This window comes from Caretta caretta, chromosome 5 (genome assembly GCF_965140235.1).
Source record: "Caretta caretta isolate rCarCar2 chromosome 5, rCarCar1.hap1, whole genome shotgun sequence".
Classification (NCBI taxonomy): Eukaryota; Metazoa; Chordata; order Testudines; family Cheloniidae; genus Caretta; species Caretta caretta.
In genome coordinates this window covers 40,136,063-40,159,233 of record NC_134210.1, presented here as the reverse complement: position 1 = coordinate 40,159,233, position 23,171 = coordinate 40,136,063, and the positions used below count along the sequence as shown (strand labels likewise).

The 23,171-nt window shown below is 42.0% G+C and overlaps 1 protein-coding gene across 4 annotated transcripts in view; it reads right to left on the bottom strand.

Annotated features, from left to right (window-relative positions):
• Positions 1–23,171, bottom strand: part of KIF2A (kinesin family member 2A) — a 92,690-nt gene that overhangs the window by 63,848 nt on the left and 5,671 nt on the right. The gene's annotated exons all lie outside the window — the stretch shown is intronic.

Here is a 23,171-nt window from a genome sequence, read left to right as displayed (position 1 = left end):
GGTTGGTTTGGCATGATCTACCTTTTGTAAAACCATGTTGTATTTTGTCCCATTTACCATTGACCTCAATGTCCTTAACTACTTTCTCCTTCAAAATTTTTTCCAAGACCTTGCATACTACAGATGTCAAACTAACAGGGCTGTAGTTACCCGGATCACTTTTTTTACCCCTTTCTTAAAAATAGGAACTGTGTTAGCAATTCTCCAATCATACGGTACAACCCCTGAGTTTACAGATTCATTAAAAATTCTTGCTAATGGGCTTGCAATTTCATGTGCCAATTCCTTTAATATTCTTGGATGAAGATTATCTGGGCCCCCCGATTTAGTCCCATTAAGCTGTTCAAGTTTCGCTTCTAGCTCAGATATGGTGATATCTACCTCCATATCCTCCTTCCCATTTGTCATGCCACCATTGTCCCTAAGATCCTCATTAGCCTCAATAAAGAGTGAGGCAAAGTATTTGTTTAGATATTGGGCCATGGTAGAACAGACCCGGCCAAGCCTTATAAAACATATCCTCCAAGGGATACTAAAGACAAAGATACAGCACACAGGATCTTCCATGTTAGATCTTCTGCACAGAAAAGCTTTTTCAGAGTTTTTCTAGCATAAACTCCCTTGCATCCACACACAGTTCTTTATTCGATTTTTTTGGCGTCCTTTCCTGCTTTAATTAATCTTTCTGGAAACAACATAATTTTGTTCCTGAATGAGTTATACTAGTATAAGATCTGTGTGGATACATTCCTATTTCAAATTGATAAAACCACTTTAGGCACTTGTCTTACTGCCAACCCATACTGTACTGATTTACACATGGACCCACCTGTCTGTTTACCTGTGTGCCCTCCAATGCTCAAAGGATCATCTTGACTAGCTATCACCTCCCTGTTTGGGAGGCACACACGTAGGTGCACTCATTTGCAATTTCAGTTTGTGACAAGTATGCATACCCACAGTCCATCATAGTAGCCAGGCCCTATGCTTCCATGTGGTCCAATCCAGAGATCCAGGACTCCCTTGCCCTCAGGGGGACAAAAGCGTGTCCAGTCCCATCTTTATAGGAGCCATCAGAGTGTGACAATCTATGAGCAGCTATGGAGCAAGTGCAGAAGAAGGGGCACTCCCGGGACATGGCCCAGTGCAACACCCAAGCTAAGGAGCTCCAGCAGAATTATGAAAACACATGGTACAAAAACAAGCACGCTGGTAACACTCCCAGCAACGTGCATAGTATGAGGAGCTGGACCAACTTTTGTGAGGAAGACCACCACAGAACCCTGCTGTGCAGTGGACAGTTTCAAAGGCACCCAGCTGACCACAGACCCCGGCAAGGAGGAGATTTCCCCGAACAGCCACAATGTCTTCAGCACACCTAACTCCAAGCCAGACACTTAGGCAGAGGTAGCACTGGAGAGGACCCCTGAGAGCCAGGCAGTGACTCAGCCTGACTATACTGCAGAGGGGACCTCAACCATAAGCATTATGTGCTGCATTACAGTAAACTGTCCGAATACTGACTACATAGAGGGATTTAAACAACTTGGTTCCTGATACCACCTGGGAGCTGAGAGTAGACACAGGCCTCTTTCCACCTGCTCTCCATTCCACCCACTCCCCCAAATGGCATCAGCTCCAGAAGCTCAGAAGGGTTTCTTTCCCTTTATGTCAAATCCCACAACTATGGAATAAGTGTCCTCACCCCCCTTCCCGTTCTCCTTGATGCTCCCTCTCCCTCCTGGCCAATAGCAGGTCTCTCTACCCCTACCCCCTGCTCAAGATGGTGACACCCTGTGGGCTAAAAAAAAAAAAAAAAAAAAAAAATACCAAATGCATTGTATAGCAGGCATATTTATTGTCACAGCAGACAGAGAAAGAGAAAAGGCAACAGGAAAAGTAATTTGGATGACAGTCTGATCAGTGCCCTGAGCTTTTAGCTATCTTTACATTTACAACATGCACTGGATTATGAGGAAAATTCCCCAAATGGGGCTACAGAGGTACGCTCAATGCACTGAGTGCATAAGGCATTGGTGGCTACACAAGTTACAGAAGCCCATGGTCATTTTCAGTCTGATCCTCAGAATCATTAAACCCTTTGCAGAAAAAGGGGTTCAGACCACTCACTGAAGAAGTCTACCTCTTTTGTAGTGCACTTGGTGCTGATCTGTAGGTGTTATACAACAGAATTCAAGGCAACGGCAGTGCTCTATTTTGGCACATTGATTGCAAGGCAACGAGTACTTCTTGCAGCTGCCCATATAGGTGGTGTTTCCCTTCCACTCCTGCATCAGCTGAGGGGCACCATCCTCATAAACAGCAGCACTCCCTATCTTCCCAGTTATCCCACTGCCTTTTTTAAATAGAACCCTCTCCATCTCTTGGGGACACCCTTCAGGGTAACATCCTGTAGTGTAGAGACAGCCTGCAGACATAACATGCAGTTACTAACCTGCCTCTTGGGGGGGACACCCACCCTCACACCTCCAGCTCCATATACCCAGCATTAGTACGGGGGACTTGTGTGAGGGGGAAATAAGTTGGAAAGTGTCTTACCATCTTCAAGTGTACCCCAGAATTGGAAGAGCAGAGGGGAAAGGAATTCTGAAATTGACAGGGGAGTGATATTCTATCACTGTTGGCAGGGAGACTAGTATAGAATGGCTAGTGGCTTTCTGTGATAGGCCCAACTAACAAAACAACAGAACACCACTAGCCATCACCTACAGCCCCCAACTAAAACCTCTCCAGCACATCATCAAGGATCTACAATCTATCCCGAAGGACGATCCCTCACTCTCACAGACCGTGGGAGATAGGCCAGTCCTTGCTTACAGACAGCCCCCCCAACCTGAAGCAAATACTCACCAACAACCACACACCAAAAACACTAACACAGGAACCAAACCCTGCAACAAACCCAATGCCAGCTCTGTCTGCATATCTATTCAAGAGACATCATCATAGGACCTAACCGCATCAGCCACACCATCAGGGGCTCGTTCACCTGCACATCTACCAATGTGATATATGACATCATGTGCCAGCAATGCCCCTCTGCCATGTACATTGGCCAAACGAGACCATCTCTACGCAAAAGAATAAATGGACACAAATCTGACATCAAGAATTATAACATTCAAAAACCAGTAGGAGAATACTTCAATCTCCCTGGACACTCACTAACAGACTTAAAAGTGGCAATTCTTCAACAAAAAAAAAAACTTCAAAAACAGACTCCAACAAGAAACTGCAGAACTAGAATTAATTTGCAAACTGGACACCATCAAATTAGGCCTGAATAAAGACTGGGAGTGGATAGGTCACTACAAAAACTAATTTCTCCCTGCTGATACTCATACTTTCTTGTCAACTGTCACCTTGATTACATTGGCCTCATTAGCACTACAAAAGTGATTTCCACCGCTTCTTGTCAACTGTTGAGAATAGCCCACTTCCACCTTAATTGAATTGGCTCGTTAGCCCTGACCCCTCTCCCCCTTGGTAAGGCAACTCCCATCTTTTTATATGCTGTGTACTTATACCCCCCCACTGTATTTTCCACTCCATGCGTCTGATGAAGTGGGTTTTAGCCCACAAAAGCTTATGCCCAAATAAATTTGTTAGTCTCTACGGTGCCATAAGGACTCCTCATTGTTTTTGCTGATACAGACTAACACGGCTACCACTCTGAAACCTGTCACCATGCAAGATAGTATAGAACAGTTACTACTTGTATTGTTTCTCTGTTCTGTTAGCATCTGATACGATGCAGCCCACACAGAGAGGGGCATTATCAGTTGCTCAACACCCAGCAAACCTGTGAGGGAAAAGAAAGAGGACAAGGGAAGACTTTTTGCTGATCTCATCACAGAATCCCAACAGAGAAGCAAAAATTTTATACTCCAGGATAAAAATGAAAGGACAGGGAGCAATCTAGGGAAACACATGGACAGAGAAGAGGACAGCCAGGAAAAGATATCAGACATATGGCATACAACTTACTAGAGAACATTGTATGTGAGCAAAGCATAACAGCACCCCAACCTAGCCATGTCATGCAGTCTGCCAAGAACACAATACTGAGACACCCCTTTCACTTCCCCAACTACAAGGACAGGCCTTTCCCATGCCATTCTACCCCCACAAGACAAAAAAACAAACAACTACAAGCCTGAACATTTTTATACATTGTGCCTCCCCTCCCCCAAAGATTAGTGCACTCAGCACTTTAGGCACATCTGCCCCATTTCCACTAGTTTAAACTTTTAACAGTAGAGAGCACACAGTACAATCAATTTAAAAAAATCAGCGCTGGTTTGTTTGATTTAAAAAAAAAAAAAAAAAAAACTTTGCTGACTAATTTCATTGAGGTATAATTCCCCGTAATAACATTAATTCCTAGTAAAACAGTCATACAAATCATATCAATTTCCTTCCGTGACTCTGCGGATAAAATGCTGGTCCCCTGTCAAGTTGGGGAAATTTGTAGTGTTCAGAAAGCCCTAGAAGTCTCTCCACCTGTGCCTCCCAGCTCTCAGTGAGGCTCTCTCCCTTGCTCTCATAAATGTTGTGCAAAATACAGAGAGCAGTTATAAAATGAGACAAATATTTCTCAGACGCATCCAGCCTAGTTATGAAACACCTCCACCTTCCCTTCAGTCTGCTAAATGCACACTCTGTTGTCATTCTGCAGCTACTCAGTGTAAAGTTAAACAGCTACTTTCTTCTATCCAAGTGTCCACTAAAAGGCTTCATAAGCCAACAAAGCAGAGTTTGATAAGTGGGGTTTCCCAGGATGACTGAAGGAATCGCAACACTATTAATCCTCCACAGTAGTACTGAGAGCAGAAGTACAATTTTTCCAGTGCCTAAAACTGGTGTGATCCTGGGATCATGGACCTCTCCAGACCAACCCATGTTAATACTGGAACCTACTATGGTGATCGACTAGATCTTGCATCATCACAAAGAAATGCCTTTTTCTGTTCATGAACTCTGAAGCTTACTTTTCGGAGGTGGAGGGGGTTTGCAAAAAGAAAGGCATGTGGGGCCCAGTGATCTGGATACAATTCAGGAACCCCAACCATGCAAATTTATCAATCTCCTGTGCACTGTCCAGCTTTATGACCTGGGGCAACGGCATCTTCTTAATAGTAACACAAACCTCCATGACAGCAGTCCTCACAGTTGACCTGCCATCACTGAACTGGTTAGCTACTGATTGACAACAACTGGGGATGGCAAGCTTCCAGATGGCAATGGCCACACACTTCTCTGTACTAAGGGGAATTCTCATGTTGGTTTCTGCCACTGTGGTATGTGCGCTACGCAGATCTCTAGGAAAGCAGCCTTCTGTAACCTGATGTTCTGCAGCTGCTGCTGGTCATCCCAGCTCTGCAGCACTATTTTGTCCCACCAATGTTGGCTGGCCAAGCCTAGAAGCAGCACTCCACCAAGTAAAGCCATTCCAGGAAAACATCATGCAAAAGTTAAATGCTCAGTTTCATCCTCCTCCTCCTCCAGTAGCATTCGCATGGCTTCAAGGAGACTATACTTGTAGCTGTCTCCCAACTCATGCAGCCAGACTGTCAATATCTCTGGAGCATACTGTTTGTATTAATTGTTGCCAGGATTGTGGCACTCAGCAGTACTTCCTCCACATTGCCTTACAGAAGTTTAAAAACAGTACTGAATTGCTAAAACTGGATACATTGTGGGATATCAGGAAAGGAATCATGGGAGTTTATTACCTTGATCTCAACTCCCAGAATTCTAGTAGGTTCAGGTGAGTATCCAATACAATATATCCTTTCATCCTAAAGGCTAAGTAAGTACGTATGTGCAGCTAATTAAATGTTGTCACACATGGAATGGAATACAGCAACTATTAACATTACGTAACAGTACACAGTCCTTCAACTGAGTAGTGCACAGGTGTAGCTCCACTGAACCACCACAAGGAAGCCGCAAACATGCCGTGCATTATCTACTTAAACTGGAATTGGGCCAGGACAATGTGGCTAGTACTTCTGGGCAGGGATTGTGCTGTTTTATTATGTGTTTGTACAGTGGCTACCAAAAAATTACTACATAACATTAAATATTCAGTATGAAAATGCTAGGAGTTCTTTAATGACCAGATAGTTAACCAATTTCTTCTACAGCACACTTTTCCCCTGGGATGTCTTCCATGCAAGGCACAGACCAACCCTGTTTAGTTTAGATCTGACAAGGTTACATCCAAAAGTACAACTGCAAGCTTTAATCCCCCATTAAAAAAACAGCTAAGAAACTGTCTAATTCAATCTCCTTTTTTATCTGATTTTTCCCATCCCTAGATATTGTGTATTTACATTCTTCTACCCCACTTTTTTCTTGACTGCATCTCTCACCTTCCTGGCTCCCTTAACTTTAATCTCTTCCACATCCTTGCTTCTGCATCACTCTCAATTCCACTTTGTTATGGCTGTTGGATTTCCTTCCATTTCCCAACACATCTAGAGCCAATCAAGGTCGTTTCTTAAGTTATTCAGATAGGATTAGATAGTGACACAAGGTCTCCCTCTACACACTGGACTCAATTCACCTCTGCATCCATGGGGATTACAGTCTGCAACCTCTTGCACTGCTTCTGCAGATGCACCTAAAAGGAGATTCCAGGAGGCCAGGCAGTGGTACCATTGTCACCCTCTGCCAGCCTAGGTCAGTTCTCCTCTCCAGGAACCACATTAGCAGAGGCTGCAAGGAAGATGTGCTCCCAGGAACTCTGGCCATGCCCTTCTTTGACCACAATTGTCCAATTTGTGGGCAGTGCCTAAGACTTTCTCCCCCTCCTTTCCCCTCAGCATAGCTTGCAGTGCCCATTTGGACTGTCTACACCTAAGGCCACAGCCCAGGTTTCACCAGTAGAATCCAAGTAAACTGGGACCACTGACTGTGCTTCTTCAATGCTAGCACAAATGGCAAGGGCACAAGCTTAAGCCTAAATCTGTATAGGCAATAACTAGGCTTTTTGACAGGGAAAAGTTTTACCAATTATACTGATATACAAGCGTAGAGTATGTGAGGGGGAAAAAATTCAGTGTAACCCAAGGTGTGAATTCAAACAGGTATAGTAATAGCAGTATAACTCCCCTGTGAAGACACACTTATTGCAGTATGAGTGTGCCTTTTTTGTTTGTTTGGATTACACCTCTTCACAAATGACATAAGCTAAAGTAAAAAAAAAAAGCTACCCTTACAAAGAGACAGGAATGTCCACACAGGGTTTAAACTGGTATGACTATATCAGTTTAAATTCATATTTTGAGTTATATACTGAAGGTTTTTTCCTGTGTAGACAAGGTCTAAGACTCATACATAGCCCTCCTTGCCTACCATAAACCTCTCACCATTCCCGTTGGTAAGCCGATTGCCGCCTGTAACAGGGACAGCCACCTCCTGAGCACCCCCTCATGACCAGACGTCATTCGCCACTGCTCTGCCACCAATTTCTCCCCTCTTCAAGGCCCTTAACTCACAGACAGGTAATTAAAATATCCTCCCCCTCCTTGGGTTCCATTTGTTGAGTCCTTATAAACTGGCCCTCCAGACTTCAACCCCAGTTCATTCACTCCCCCCCCCTTTAGGTAGGGAGTCCCCAGCCCTTCCTCCCAGAGCAAAGTCCCAATTCAAAGTCTCGCAGACTTACTTCAGTACGGGTCTCTAGCAAAAAATCTTTGGCTCACTATCACAGCTTCCTCAGTCTCAGGGTATTCCCTGCAAGAGCCTTTTACACACTCCACAGTTTCTCTATAATTTTCTCAGTTTTCCCCCTTTGCTCTTTATACAGCAATCACCCTGATCTCCTCCACAAGTAGTTCATTCTGTAATCAGGGTTGGCTATTCCCATTCATTAAGGGATGAGCCACCCTGTTACACCCCACAACAGAAACCTCACTATAACAGCAGACCATCACAGCTATGTTCTTATAAATAATTTCCCGGGACTATTTGCAGGAGCAGGCCTACCTGTAGGAACAAAATAAACAGAGACAACACAGTCCTAATCTATTTCACTTTCTCTGGCAAGCACCTCTAGGGAAAGTCTGGTGAGAGACAACAGGTACAGTTCTCCACTAGATTTTCATACACAGTTAATGACCTGTAACAATTTGAACTCCTGCAAAAGGATTTTCTTTCAAAACTGGTTTAACTAGTTATCTGTTTTCTTGGTAAAGTGAGTAATATCTGTTTTTGTTTGTAAAGGCGTTATCTCTGCTTGTTGTACAAAGAGTGTTTTGGGGGTTGATTTGCAAGGCTCAATCAGCCATTCTTTACAAATCCTTAAGACCTTTCACCAGTGTTTTAAAATTGGAAAATAAAATTTATTGAGATTACATTTTCTATAGTCTCAGGGGTACTATTTAATGTTTAGTCCATTTGCCAATCTAGAGTACGGAGACAACTCAGAACTGAAAAGTTAGTTAATTAACTAGTGAGACATTATAGGATTATCTTTGTTCACCGGCTGATATTTTAGAACTTGTATTTCTTCCATCTGAAGAGAAGAAAATTAATATTCTATAGAACTGTGTAACAGGTCCAGTAGGCCTGGTTCAATCAGCCCCACCTGTGCTATAATTAACTGGCCCCCAAACTAAGGGGGCTGAACTAATGGGGGACAGGTGACAGACAAACACCGGGGCCTCATAAAAGGTGTGAGAAAACACCATTTGGAGGAAGAACCACAAGGAGTAAGTTGGGCTCCTTTGGAAGGCCCTGAAGTACAGTCTAGAATGACTTCAGCAAAATAGCCTGGGAGTCCATACTCTATCCTAAAGCGGGGAAGACTGAAAGGCAACCTATAGGGGACAAAACTGTGAGGGGACTCCAGAGAAGCAGCCTAGGAATCAAGCTCTATCCCAGAGTACAGACACAAACTGAGCCTGGTAGGTGGGTTGAAGAGGAGCCCAAGTGGGGCAGAAGAACCATTTATTTGGACTTTAATTACACCAGAAGGTGACTGAACTCAGTGATATCCAAACAGAGGGCTGAGCCATGGAAATCCTTGGGAGAGACAAAATATGCTGCTGAGGGGAAACTGAAATAGGAAGTGCCTACAATGCCACATTTGACCACAGCAGGGGGATACTAGAGGGAAAGCATGCCCTAAGACAACTCATCTTTAATAAGAAACCATATTTTGCAAGTCTTGAGGAAAAGCAGTTCTCAAAACGCAATCAATGGGCCATCTAAGAAAGCATTATTTATTAAACTAGGAGTCTATTCCACATTAGGTCACCCAAGAGCCAAAAGTTTTCTCTTTGCCATAGTAATGAAAGAAGATCAAAGCAGCCTAGACCTGAAATGGAGAAGATTGAATTTTCTCACAAACAGAAGCCAGCAGACTATAATAAAACCTCACAATACTCATTCCAACTCTATGCCAATCGTGATCTGCCTTGTGGCAAAAAAAAAATAATTTTTTTTAGGATCAGGATTCAATAAATAACACTACCAAAAACCAAAAAAGTTATGTCTAGCTTCTAAATATTCCCAGCTAAACTAGTAAGCATATAGTGTAACATTAAAATAGATACTACTCAGTTTACTTCTCAAAATTTATCTGCTTTACAACAAAAAAAACTGGCAGAAAGTTGTATATCTTTACAATCGCCTCTTGCTCTCTGCAAACACTATTCCATTATATTTTTCTAGTACACAGCTGAATATAGCAGCTGTGAGACTAAGAAATGCCAGTAACCAATTAGGCTGGCATAAACCTTGTCTTGCATATAAAGTGAGATTCAATTTCAAATGCTGAAGCACAATAGCCAAATGAATCTGCAGAGAGTTGTTGAAAGGCATCAGTCCTTGATTCATAGTCCATTTTCTGGAGTCAGAGTATTTAAAATCTCAAATACAAGGATTTTTATTAAAATGCATTTGACAGGACAAAGATAGAAAATTCTTTATCTAATTATTTTTTTCTACAACATAGACTCTCCAAAAGGAAAAAAAAAAATGCAGCAGCTGTTCCTGATGCACTAGGATTTCAAACTCAGTGTTTCTTCAATTTCTCTTTCCTATAATCACAGGATTGTGATTCACATTACAGCACAACAGCTTCCCAAAAAGTCACACTGCTACAGATATCAGTCTAACTGAGAAGTTATGTAGAATACCTGCATTAGCTGTATAAATAAACCTGTGTTGCACAGTGTAAGGGATACCTATGTTTCTTCCCACAAGCTGGAGTACTTATACTATACCTCTCATATCTACACATTATACATGACATGTGGATTTAAAATTACTAAAATACAGTTAGCTTAGCTTTTAGCCACATTCTTCCAACACACATACCCTGTGTGTTACTGACACCCTAGGTGTAAAAATGAAGAACGTCAGCCACACTCCCTTCATTTCCCAGACACAGTAAGGAAAGCCTGAAGACAAGTGAGCAGATAAGGCAAGTGCAAACATTCAGAGAATTTTTTTGGAGACTGGATAACAGTGCAGGAGAAAGTTTAGGAATAAGGAGAAATTGCAAAAACTCTTGGGCCAAATTAAACATCCCAACTAACTCCTACATTCAGTCAGTGATACTGAGTAAGTGTGTGTACTGAATTGTACATAGCTTTTTACCCACACCTGGATTGGATGTTTTTTATCCAAGAAACTCCTTGAATCTGCCCTAATTCTGGAGGAAATGACCCCATATGGGACCAACACTTTGGAATCTTTCTAACAGATTTCATTGTATTATGCAAGCTACCCATCAGCACTGAGCCAGCATTGATAGGACGAAAAAATGTCAAGATGGTTGGTTAACAATAATTACACTATGTTAAGATATTTTCCCTACAGGTGAATTTTAAGTTACTTCTCACTGTCCCAGCAGGCCCAAAGCTTAAGCCAGGAAAAAGGAGGGCAGCCCTTCCACAAAAACAAAAAAGTTATAATGGTGTACAAGGAACACTGTATTTTCATTTTTCCCTGTGCAGTTTGAAATCCTGACTTAAAGCACTGTGCTGTGGAAAAGCTTCTAAAGCCATAGGAATACCTCTGAAACAACCACACAGCCCCAAGTAACAAATGCAAAACTAATAGAACAAGTTAATTCCAATTCCACACAAAGATTCCAGGTCTGACGATACACAATAAAACATCACATTTGCTCTCTAATCCTCTCATTACTCCCTACAAAAACTGTAGCAGGAAGGAGAGCACTGGAGCCAATCTATAAGCATCATAGGGTGTGTGCAATTAGTCATGTGACCTCAAATATCAGCTAACTGTTTGTAATAGTTCCAGGTTAAGGTGGCATGAAAATGAGAATTGCTGGAGGCAATTTTCATGAAAGAAAACAAAGAACTTTAGTGTAATATTTCTGACCTTGTCTCTTAAAGAACATGGGAGGTGTTACTCTAATTCAGACCAGTGGTCTTTGACAGTGGTCAGCACTAGATGCTTCATAGGAAGTTGTAAGAAACCCTAAAGCCGACGTTTACCTATTCTTGGTATCTATGCAAGTACCTACATAGGCCTCATCACTGTAGCATCCATGTGGCTCCCATTCCTTAAAAGAAGACAGGGTCTAATTGTGAAGTAGTTTGTCAGTAGGCAAGAGGTATCCTCACCTCATCAGTCAATGGTTAACTAACAAGATAATGTTCATGTTAAACATATCTGGCCATGTTATAATCCTCTGAAAATTCCCATTTTAATTTCCACAGTAAAAGTGCAATTGTACATTGAAAAAATTATCCTTATAAATATACTGGAAATAGTATATAAACATTTATGTTAAAAGAGAGAATACTGAGGTTGTAAAATCAAGCCCAAAGTTAGGATATACCAGAATTACAGTAGTCCATGCAACCTTAACTCTGCCCCCATATGCACATTATGATATAGAGACTAATTAAAATGATGACATTGTTTTCTTCCAAAGAACCTCATCCTCATTCAGTGCTTAGGATAGATAATGCTCAGTGAATTAACCAGCTTTAGATAGAGGGCAAGGCTGTTGCCTATGAAACACTACCTCATTCGCTACTTAAATTGGAAAGTATGTTGCTAATAAGGCATGGGTCTGCAGGAAGAGAAACAATGGTCTTGTGGTTAAAGCACTTAAATACATAGCAAAATAACTGGGATCTATCATTGGCTCTGCCACAGATTTCTTACGCGATTCTGGGCAAAACATCTAAGACCAAAATTTTCCACAGATGGCCTCTACTGTGTTTCTATATTTTGGCATCCAATCTGACACTCCTGGAGCCCAATCTTCTTCAAGTGCTCAGCAGTCACACTAAGTTAAAGTCACTGAGAGTTCTGAATCTTCAGCAACTCTGAAAAGTCAGACCCTAATTGTCACCCAATCACTGAAACACTCAGATTTCAGAGACACTTGCAAATTTTGCCCTTAAATCTGGACCTCAGTTCCCCTATCTGTAAAATGATTTTGCCTCCCTACCTCACATGGGTGTTGTAAATATTAAGTGGTTAATGTCTGTGGGGTGCAGGGTTTGGCTGGTATGCAGCAAAGAAAGCATAGGACAACACACAATGACGACAATAATAAAAAATATTCAACAGCTGCCTGAACCACTGAACACCATCTATGCTTTGCATTGAATGAGAGAGGAGTCCTGTGGTAATAAAGGGCAGTCTCTAATTACATTACATTATATACAATCATAATGCATATATTATTTTCCTCCTTGTGAAAGACTGCATAGGCAACCCTCAATTCTGACATTTCCTAACTTACCTCACGCAGCTTATTCCACAGACAAGAAGTGAGGCACCAAAACAGGTATCAAGCTCTGGAACACCAGCATATCAAGCCGATGCTGAACTACTTTAAGTACTAATGCTGCTGGAGTACCAAGACAGGCACTGAAGCATCAACAGAAGCCAAAATGGAGCACCAAGCACACACTGGTACAGAGGCACCGGTACCACCCAAAAATAGACACTGAAGTGCCAAGTTGAGTGCCGAAGTATAAAACTGCCACAGCTGGAGAGCTAAGCTCAAGAGAAAGAACTAAGTTCCACTCCATTTCTTGCACTCATGCTACACTTTCGCTGAGGTAGTGGATAAGAAACATAGCCCAATCTTAGGAGTACCAGTCATACCAGATTCAAGCTTGCTACGTTGGTGCTCCTCCCCCATATGGATTACCTGGAACCGTATTCTATTTCTACTATAAATATTTTTTGTTTGCTTTTCCTATACTTTTAAGTCTTCCCACATTTCAATCAACTGTTCTGCTGACTTTTCATTTTCCAAGTACGTCTATGAAGTTTCCCAGTACATACAGAACACAAGTTTGTCATAGTTTCCTCTTTTACAGAGGCTTTTTGGTTGCACACCCCTTTGATGCACGTCTGAGTTTTTTAGTTTTCATTTTCTTTTCATTGAAAACCCTGAGAGATTTTCCTGCTTCAGATTCCTAAACTCCGCTGAGAACCTTTTCTTCCATTTACTCAATTTGAACCAGATCCAATTGCCATCTATCCAGTGACTTCAAATGACACTTCACAAATTTTTCATCATTTTGACACAACAGATTTGAGTAGAAATCTGGATCTTCAATTTCAGCTACTAGAATATAAAGAAAAACTTTTGTATCAAAAAGTAGGTTTTTTTTAAATTACTTTTAAAATTAGTTGCCTTTCAATTACACTGTATGTCCCCTACTACTGGCGTTATGAGACAGAGAGAATAGAAGCTCCATATCTACCTTCTCTATGCCATTTATTGTTTTATGTACTTGTATCATCTCCCTTTGAATTTCTCACTTTTCCAAGATAAAAATTCCCAATCTTATTCTCTCCATCAAGTTTTTCTGTACACCAATCATTCTCACTGCCCATCTCTGAACTCCCTCAAATTCTGATATTTCTGTGTGAGATGAAGTGACCAGTATTGTACACAATATTCCAGAAGAGGGCAAACAGGAGTGAACAGGGAATAGACAAAGTTTACAGAAGATACAAAATAATTCAAGATAGTTAAGTCCCAAGCTGCAAAGAGTTACAGGGAATCTCACTAAACTGGATGATTGGGCAACAAAATGACAAATGAAATTCAACATTGATACTGTAAGTGCAAAGTGATGCACACTGGAAAAAATAATCCCAGCTACACATACGTAATTAGGGGTTCTAAATAAGCTGCGACTACTCAAGAGAGATCTTGGAGTCATTGTTGAGAGTTCTCTGAAAACATCTGCTCAATACACAGGAGTGGTCAAAAACGCTAATAGAATGTTAGGAACTGTTAGGAAAAGAATTAAAAAAGAACAAAACAGAAAATACCATAATATCAAATATATAAATACACTGTGCGCCCACACCTTGAATACCGTATCCAGTTCTGGTTGTCCCATCTTAAAAAGGATATATAGTGGAACTGGAAGAGGTTCAGAGAAGGGGAACAAAGATGTTCACAGGTATGCAATGGCGTCCACACAAGGAGAGATTAAAAAAATTAGGGCTGTTCATCTTAGAAAAGAGACTATTAAGAGAGGATATGATAGAGGTCTATAAAATCATAAATGGTGGGGAGAAAGTGTTACTTACCCTTTACACAATATAAAAACAAGGGGCCACTTGATTAAATTAATAGGGAGCATGCTAAATACAAATAAGAGTAAATACTTTTTCATACAATGCACAATTAATTTGTGAAACTCATTGCCACGGGATGTTGTGATGGCCAAAAGTATAAGTGAGTTAACAAAAGAACTGAATAGGTTCCTGGAAGAGAGCTCCATCAATGGCTATTAGCCAAGATGGTCAAGGATGTAACCCCATGATTGGGGCTACCCTAAACCTCTGGCTGCCAGAAGCAAGGAATGGAAGGGAAGAGTGGATCCCTCCAAAATTGCTCTATTCTGTACATTCCCCCTGAAGTTCTGGCATGGGCCACTGTCAGAGACAGGATACTGACCCAGATGGACCACTGGTCTGACCCATTATGGTAGTTCTTATTGTTTTCTTTTCAAACCGAGTCAATAGCATTAAGTAGAAACACATTTTTCCTCATTTTATGGATGAAGGTAGCCATTACCTGGTCAGAGCCTGTTCCAGCCATCTTGTATTAATGTCACTGTTGATTTCTTTAATTTTTTTAATTTCTTTATTTGCAGAATCCAACAGTGGACCTGTGTGACAGGGTATACCTGGCCCTTTGAGGCTCCCTGCTTGAGGCCCTGCAGCCCTACCACTCTGTGCCCCAGAAAGGGGCAGCAGAAGGAGGTCCTCCAGGCCTTTTTTAAAAGGTTGCACAGAAGCAGCTAATCTGAGCCCAGAATGCTCAGATAAAAGGAGCTAGAGGGCCTGAGCAGGTCAATTCCTGGCTCAACCCAGAGAAGCAAGGAAATGTTCTCCTGGCCAGTCACAGGAGCTTGAAAGTGAACCAGAAGATGGGTTCTGGTGGTATTTTACATTCAGCAAGGAGGAAGAGGCTCTGAGAACTTCAGCCCTGAGGTATGGGAGAAGAGAAGCAGGCTACAGTGGGAAACAGCCCAGGGAATAGCAGCAGCAAACTGGAGGGAACACTATGTGGTTGCTATGTACAGGGTCGCTGGGCCAAGACCTGGAGTAGTGGGCGGGCCCAGATTTAACCCCTATCCACCACCACCACCAGCCAATGCTGAAGTGATCTAAGCCCGGAAAGGGGACACAGATAGTTTAAAAGCCTGAGAAAGGGACTAGACACAAAGGGCTAAGAGACTGGGCTGAAGACACTAATAAGGACACGCTGAAAATTCCTGTTGGACTTTGTTACCCTGGAAGGGTTTAATCTAGTGTTTATCTGTGTGACTTAACCAGAGAGCTGAGCCACTGAAGACCTGCCTATTGAGGCTGACAAAGTACAGGGGGTGCTAGAAGCAGAAAAAGGCCTGCAGTATCTGATGCAGCAGGAGGCGCACAAGAGGTATGTGTCTCATGTCAACTTGCAAGTTTAAATTTGCTGGAAGGAACACACCCAGGTTGCAGTGTTTCATTTATTATGGAGCTGCTGGTTAAAACTCTATAGTTGAGTCCAGGGTAGACCGATTTAAATCACTTTGATTTAAACTGGCATGCAGGAAGCCTTTTTTTAATAGATTTGCAGTAAAGGAGGTTTAGGTTGGACATTAGGAAAAACTTCTTGTCAGGCTAGTTAAGCACTGAAACAAATTGCTTAGGGAGGCTGTGGAATTTCCGTCACTGGAGGTTTTTAAGAACAGGTTAGACAAACACCTGTCAGGAATGGTCTAGTTATTACTTAGTCCTGCCTTGAGTGCAGGTGACTGGACTAGATGACCTACTGAGGTCCCTTCCAGTCCTACACTTCTATGATTCTAATCCTGTTTTGCATTTGTATGCTTTAGTAATTTTCCTAAAGAAAGACCGACTTATTTGTTGGTATAATTTGGTATGTCTTTTTTACTAACTAGTACTATACACAATGTACACTTATTTAAGCAATTATATAGCTTAACATGAAACTTATGATAGAGAACAGTGAATAACATTTCTTATTTAATAGACAATTGATTTGTTTACTTGTGATTTGTGTCAGCTTTAAATAAAAACTGGATTTTTATCCACCCCGGTGGAGTCGGAAGTTTTCAGTTTCACAGTTTTAAATGTTTAGTTTGTAAAATCTCATTAAAACAGCAAATCACAGAAAGTAAATTGAGTACTATTTGGATTGTTCACAGTAGTTTGATGAAAACTGGGTTGATACAGAAAGAAAGTTTCAAAATTACACCTTTTTCATGTTTTTTCACTGGATTGTCTCACATTTTTTGGATATTCTTTGCAAGAAATCTAATGCTCTCTGGAATTTGTCCTTTGTCCCACTTGATGTTCCTCCTGTGCTCATTAATATAAGATCACTTATAGATGTTGTTGTCTGTGCCGTGATTTTTCACCTTTTTTCTGAATAACTGATAAGAAATGCACCAACCAAAAACGTGTTTAGCACTGACAATGTACAACATCCACTCTTATCTGCCCTGACATTAAGGGTTAGGCGGAGTGTCCCAGGATCACAATGGGCATTTCGACTTCCCCTACTGTGATCTTCTGGTCCGGGAAGAAAGTCCTTGCTTGCAGTTTCCTGAACAGGCCAGTGTTCCGAAAGATGCATGCATCATCCACCTTTCCAGAGCAGCCTGCATTAATATCTGTGAAATGCCCATGGTGATCCACAAGCGCCTGGAGAACCATTGAGAAATACCCCTTCCGATTAATTTACTCGGTGGCTAGGTGGTCTGGTGCCAGAAATGAAATATGCATGCCATCTATCGCCCCTTCACAGTTAATAAAGCCCATTTGTGCAAAGCCATCCACACTGTCACGCACGTTGCCCAGTCACATTCTTTCGAAGCAGGATGCAATTAATGGTCCTACACACTTCCGTCAACACGAGTCCAACCGTCAACTTTCCCACTCTGAACTGGTTAGCAACCAATTGGTACCCAGGTTTCACAGTGCAATCACCACGCGCTTCTCCAATGGCAGGACAGCTCTCATTCTCATGTCCTTGCAGAGCAGGGCTGAGGCGAGTTCATCACACAGTGCCATGAATGTGGCTTTCCTCATCCAAAAGTTCTGCAGCCACTGCTCATCATCCCAGACGTGCATGACAATGTGATCCCACTACTCAGTGCTTGTTTCTGAAGCCCAAAAGTGGTCAGCACTGTGGACACAAGCAATCTCGTGTCGTAGCTAGTTCATGTGGTGAGATCAATGTCACACTCCTCTTGCGTTTGTAGTTTGAGGAATAACTCCACTGCCACTCGTGACGTGTTAATCAGAGCAAGTAGCATACTGGTCAACAGTTTGGGATCCATTCCTGCAGACCGAAGAGGCAGAGCATGCAGGACACAAACCGTTGAAAGATGGCGCCAAATGCGGACGGAAGCACAGGGATTGCTGGGATGCGAAGCAGTGCATCATGGGGGCATTGGGACAGGACCCAGGATGCCCCATAACCCCCTCCACCTTCCCATAACTCTTAGCAACAAAAGAGGAAGAAATGCTCTGTGGGATAGCTGCCCAGAGTTCACCGCTCCGAATACCGCTGCAATTGTGAACACACAACAGCGGTTTCCCTACAGCGCTCTCTGATCGGCGCTGTAACTGCCGGAGCTGTAACTCTGCCAGTGTAGACATACCCTTAGACTGGGTTTTGTACATGAAAGAGCTCAGACCTTCAAACTTCCATCAAAGTTAACACTTACTGAAATCTAATCTTATGTTTAGAATCTTTTTGGAGTGTATCCTTTTAGAATGGTCCTCTTTTGCCATTATTGTTCATAACTGGAAGACCCTCCTTCAGCTAAAGCTGAACATATTCTTCTATATAATGAATTCCATGAACTAACTGTCCTCTTCCAAAATTGTTGCTATCACATCTAAGCAAAAATGGCTGAACATGATGGGGTTTCTTTTAAATGTAATCTTAATTCAATTTCCTGGGTTTGTAATACTTGCTTCTGGGATAGTTCCAAAACCTCTATAATTGTTTTTAACCTTGCATTACTGATGTATACACTAAACCCTCCTGCCACTTTTGCATAGTTTTCCTCTGTGACTAAATATTTAAATCATACACTTGCTAGGAGAAGTAATAAGCCACTTTTGCTTGGATTTGTGCTTACAGGGCCACTATCAACCTGTTCAGATACCTTAATTTTAAGGTCTCAGAAACCCAAAGACAGGGCCTACATTTCAGCAGCTTTTAGCTTACAGCCTAGTCTATTTTTTCCTTTGTGCACTTTTATACCTCTACTCATTGTTCTTGCCACACCAACCTGAACAGGTCTTTTTCCTCCTTGATGTTGACACCTTTCAGATATTTGTAGATGTATGTCACCGCTTATTCTTTCACTCTCCACCCCAAGCTATACATATTAAATTATCTTAATCATTCTTCATATTTTAATTGCTCTAAGCCCTTTTTAGTTCTAGTTCTGTATATCCTTATCCTTCAAATCCCAGTGGATTGAAACGGCAACAATATTAATTTAAAAAAACTACCAAAAAAATGACCCAACAGTTCAGGGCTGCTGTTCATCTTTAGTCAAATTTTATGGTATAGAAAAATAAAAACATTCTTTCAAAATGAAAGACATGGTAAGAGCTAAATGGATTTAATTTCTCCCACAAGCCACCTCTTCGTATGCGTATCTTCTCTTTCCCCACACACCTGTATCCTTTTCCCTCTTGTATTTCTCTTACACCCCTCATCCACTGACATGCTTTGAGTAGCATTTATCTCAGCAATTCGGGAGAGAGGTGCTTCAGAGGAGAACTTACTGCTTCTGCAGCCACACCAACTCCATAATATGAGAGGGGAAGATCTTAATTTTCTGAAGGGAAGCTTCAGATCAGCTCTTTAGCCAGTGGCTGGGGATCCGGAGAGTAGCTTTCTAGCTGCTCCCCGACTAATAGTTCCATCTTGTAAGAGTGGAGGCTGAGCCAAAATCTTCTACTCGGTAGGTTGAGCTACAGAATGGGTTTCTCCATCAGCGAAAAAGAACTGGGAAGGGAGAGAGACCATGATTATGTAATCCCAGTGATCACACAGGAGCTTTAAATCCACCATTAGAAATAGCTTTACACTAAACAAGCCTGTGGTATAGAAGTACTGAAGAAAACAAAATTTCTCTAAGGAAGAAGATTTCTATTTTTGACTTTGAAGAGTTATTTATAATTGACAAGGTTCTTTCCCCACTCTGAACTCTAGGGTACAGACGTGGAGACGTGCATGAATACCTCCTAAGCTTACTTTTACCAGCTTAGGTTAAAACTTCCCCAAGGTACAAACTATTCTACCCTTTGCCCTTGGACTTCCACTGCCACCACCAAACGTCTGACCAGGTTTATTTTATTAGGAAAGAGCCCGTTTGGAAACATCTTTCCCCCCAAAAGCCTCTCAACACTTGCACCCCACTTCCTGGGGAAGGTTTGATAAAAATCCTCACCAATTTGCCTAGGTGACCACAGACCCAAACTCTTGGATCTTAAGAATAATGAAAAAAAGCATTCAGTTCTTGAAAAGAAGAATTTTAATAGAAGTAACAATAAAAAGAATCACCTCTGTAAAATCAGGATGGTAAATACCTTTCAGGGTAATTAGATTCAAAACATAGAGAATCCCTCTAGGCAAAACCTTAAAATTACAAAAAGACACACAGACAGGAATATCCATTCTTTTCTCAGCCATTTAAAGAAATCATAATCTAACGCGTATCTAGCTAGATTACTTACTAAATTCTAAGACTGCATTCCTGTTCTGTCCCCAGCAAAAGCATCACACAGACAGAGATTTGTTTTCTCTCTCCCCCCAGCTTTTGAAAGTATCTTGTCTCCTCATTGGTCATTTTGGTCAGGTGCCAGCGAGGTTATCCTAGCTTCTTAACCCTTTACAGGTGAAAGGATTTTTCGTCTGGCCAGGAGGGATTTTAAAGGTGTTTACCCTTCCCTTTATATTTATGACGACAATAATCAAACAGTATAGAAAAGCAGCACAAATACAAGGAAAGGCTACACGTTACATCTTTAACTTTAAAACCAATGTACAGCACAGTAAAAAGCTAATGCTTTTTAAAGTTTGAATTACACATGATATGCCACCAACAAGTAACAACAATTTCTGTCATGTCGTCTGCAGGGACTGAAACCAGAATGCCTGAATCTAAGAACATGAACCTTTACTACTCAAGTTAAACGGTCACGTCCATTAGCTCAGATGCAGTACCAGACTCAAAGCTCTTTATGTGGTCTGGCCACTAGTTGGAGGACAAAGATACATTGTGTCAGCATGGATTATCCAGGATAAGGTAACTGAGTCAAGTTATTTGTTAGCACATTTGAGCAGTCTTAAAACCAACCAGGCCTGGTCCACATTTAAAAATTAGATCAACCTAAATTACAACACTCAGGGATGTGAATTTTTCCCACCCCTGACTACCCAGTTAAGCCATCCTAATCCCTAGTGTAGACATTGCTAGATCAATTGGTAGCATTCTTCTATTGATCTAGCTACTGCCACTCAGAGAGGCAGATTAACTACAGAAACAGACAAACCCCTTCCATTGTTGAAGGAAGCATCTACACTACTGCTCTATAGAGGCACAGCTAGCTACAGCTGCACCACTCTAGAGCCCAAAGCAAAGCCCATGGCTTCAATCACAAAACATATCTGTCACCAAAGAGGAGAGCAAAAGTGTGCTCTGACTTCAAGTTATCCATAAGGATCTGCAAAACAGCAAAATGACCCAAACTTAACACAATTATACAGGGTCATATTGGACTTTCAACCTTAATATGAAATTCCCAATGATATCAGTAGAAGTTGAACATATAAAGAATATGACACAGGAGATCTTGACAAATTGAGGCCAGCAGCGCTCTTTCAAGGAGGAGCAACATCAAAATTCTGCAAAATCTATGGTTTTATTTTAAAAAAAATTAAGTTTACAGCACTTATTGTTACAAAAATTACTCTCAGGTCATGTTTTTAAGATTAACAGGTGTAGTAACATCACTATAAGTCTAGGAACTGCCACACAAGATCAGACCAGAAGTCCATCTAGTCCAGTACCCTGTCTCTAAAAATGACCACGACCAGCTGCTTCAGAGAGAAGTACAATAAACCCTACAGCAGGCAACTGCAGAATAATATGCCCAGATGGAAAGTTTCTTCCTAAATTCCATCAGTTAGAGGCCAGCTTATGTCCTGCAGCCAGTGGTTTATATCCGTTCCAACACTCTTCGGGGTTTTTTTGTGTTTCACTAATTCTTTTTATAACACCCAATATTTCTTCCATCCATGTCAACATTCAATAGTTTTTTTAATCCTACAAAGCTCTTTGCCTCACTGATATCTTGTGGCAAGGAGTTCCACAAGCTAATTGTGTATTGCTTATTCTCTTTTATCTGTTTTAAATTAGCTGTCTTTCAATATCAAGGAATGTCCTCTTGTTCTTGTATTATGAAAAAAGGTGAATGGAAATGCTTGATCCACTTTCTCCATATCATTCATAGATTCCAAGGCCAGCAGGGACCACGATCATCTTGTCTGACCTCCTGTATAACACAGGCCATAGAACTTCCCCAAAATAATTTCTAGAGGATATCCGTTAGAAAAAAATCCAATCTTGATTTTAAAATCATCAGTGATAGAGACTTAACAACTCTTGGCAATTTGTTCCAATGGTGAATTACCCTCACTGTAAAAAAAATTATGCCTTATTTCCAGTCTGAATTTGTCTAGCTTCAACTTCAAACCATTGTATCATATTGTACTTTCTCTGCTAGATTAAAGAGCCCTTAAGAGCAGTCCCTTGGGTATGGCAAATCGGGGTGACCGCCCTGGGTGCTGCGCTTTGGGAGTCCCCATGCTTCGATAAAATCGCGAGAAGGCAGGCAGGGAGGTGAGGCAGGCGCAGAGCGGGGTGAGGAGGCAAACGGGGAGGCGAGTGGTAGGCAGGTGGGGAGAAGCCTCCTACCAGAACCTCCCCCTCCTCCCATCGCCTCCTGCCTGCCAGCAGACTCCGGCAGTCAGCACCTTCCCCTCCCTCTCAGCTCCTCCCGCCTGCCACAGATCAGGTGTTTCGCGGCATCAGGAGGCACTGGGAGGAAGGGGAGAGAAGCAAGGGTGCAGCGCGTTCAGGGGAAGGGGGTGGAACTGGGCGGGACGGGAAGAGGCAGGGCGAGTAGGGGGAAGGGGTAGAGTGGGGGCATGGCTTGGGCAGAGCCGGGGGTGGTGTGGGGGGGGGGGAGTACCCCCCAGCCGATTAGAAACTCAGAGCCTATGTCCCTGACCCCGCACCCCTCTTAGGGACGGCCCTGGAGCCCATTATCAAATATTTGTTCCCCATGTAAATATTTACAGAGTGTATAACCAATTAACCCCTTAGTCTTCTCTTTTTTAAGCTAAGTAGACTCAGACCTCAATCTATCACTGTAAGGCAAGTTTTCTAATCCTTCGTATGTTCTCATGACTCTTCTCTGAACGCTCTGCAATTTATTATCCTTCTTGAACAGTGGGCATCAGAACGGTACACAGTATTCCAACAGAAGTCACACCAGTGCCAAATACAGAGGGAAAATAACCCCTCTACTCCTCCACGAGATTCCCCTGGATCTCGCATCCCTGGATC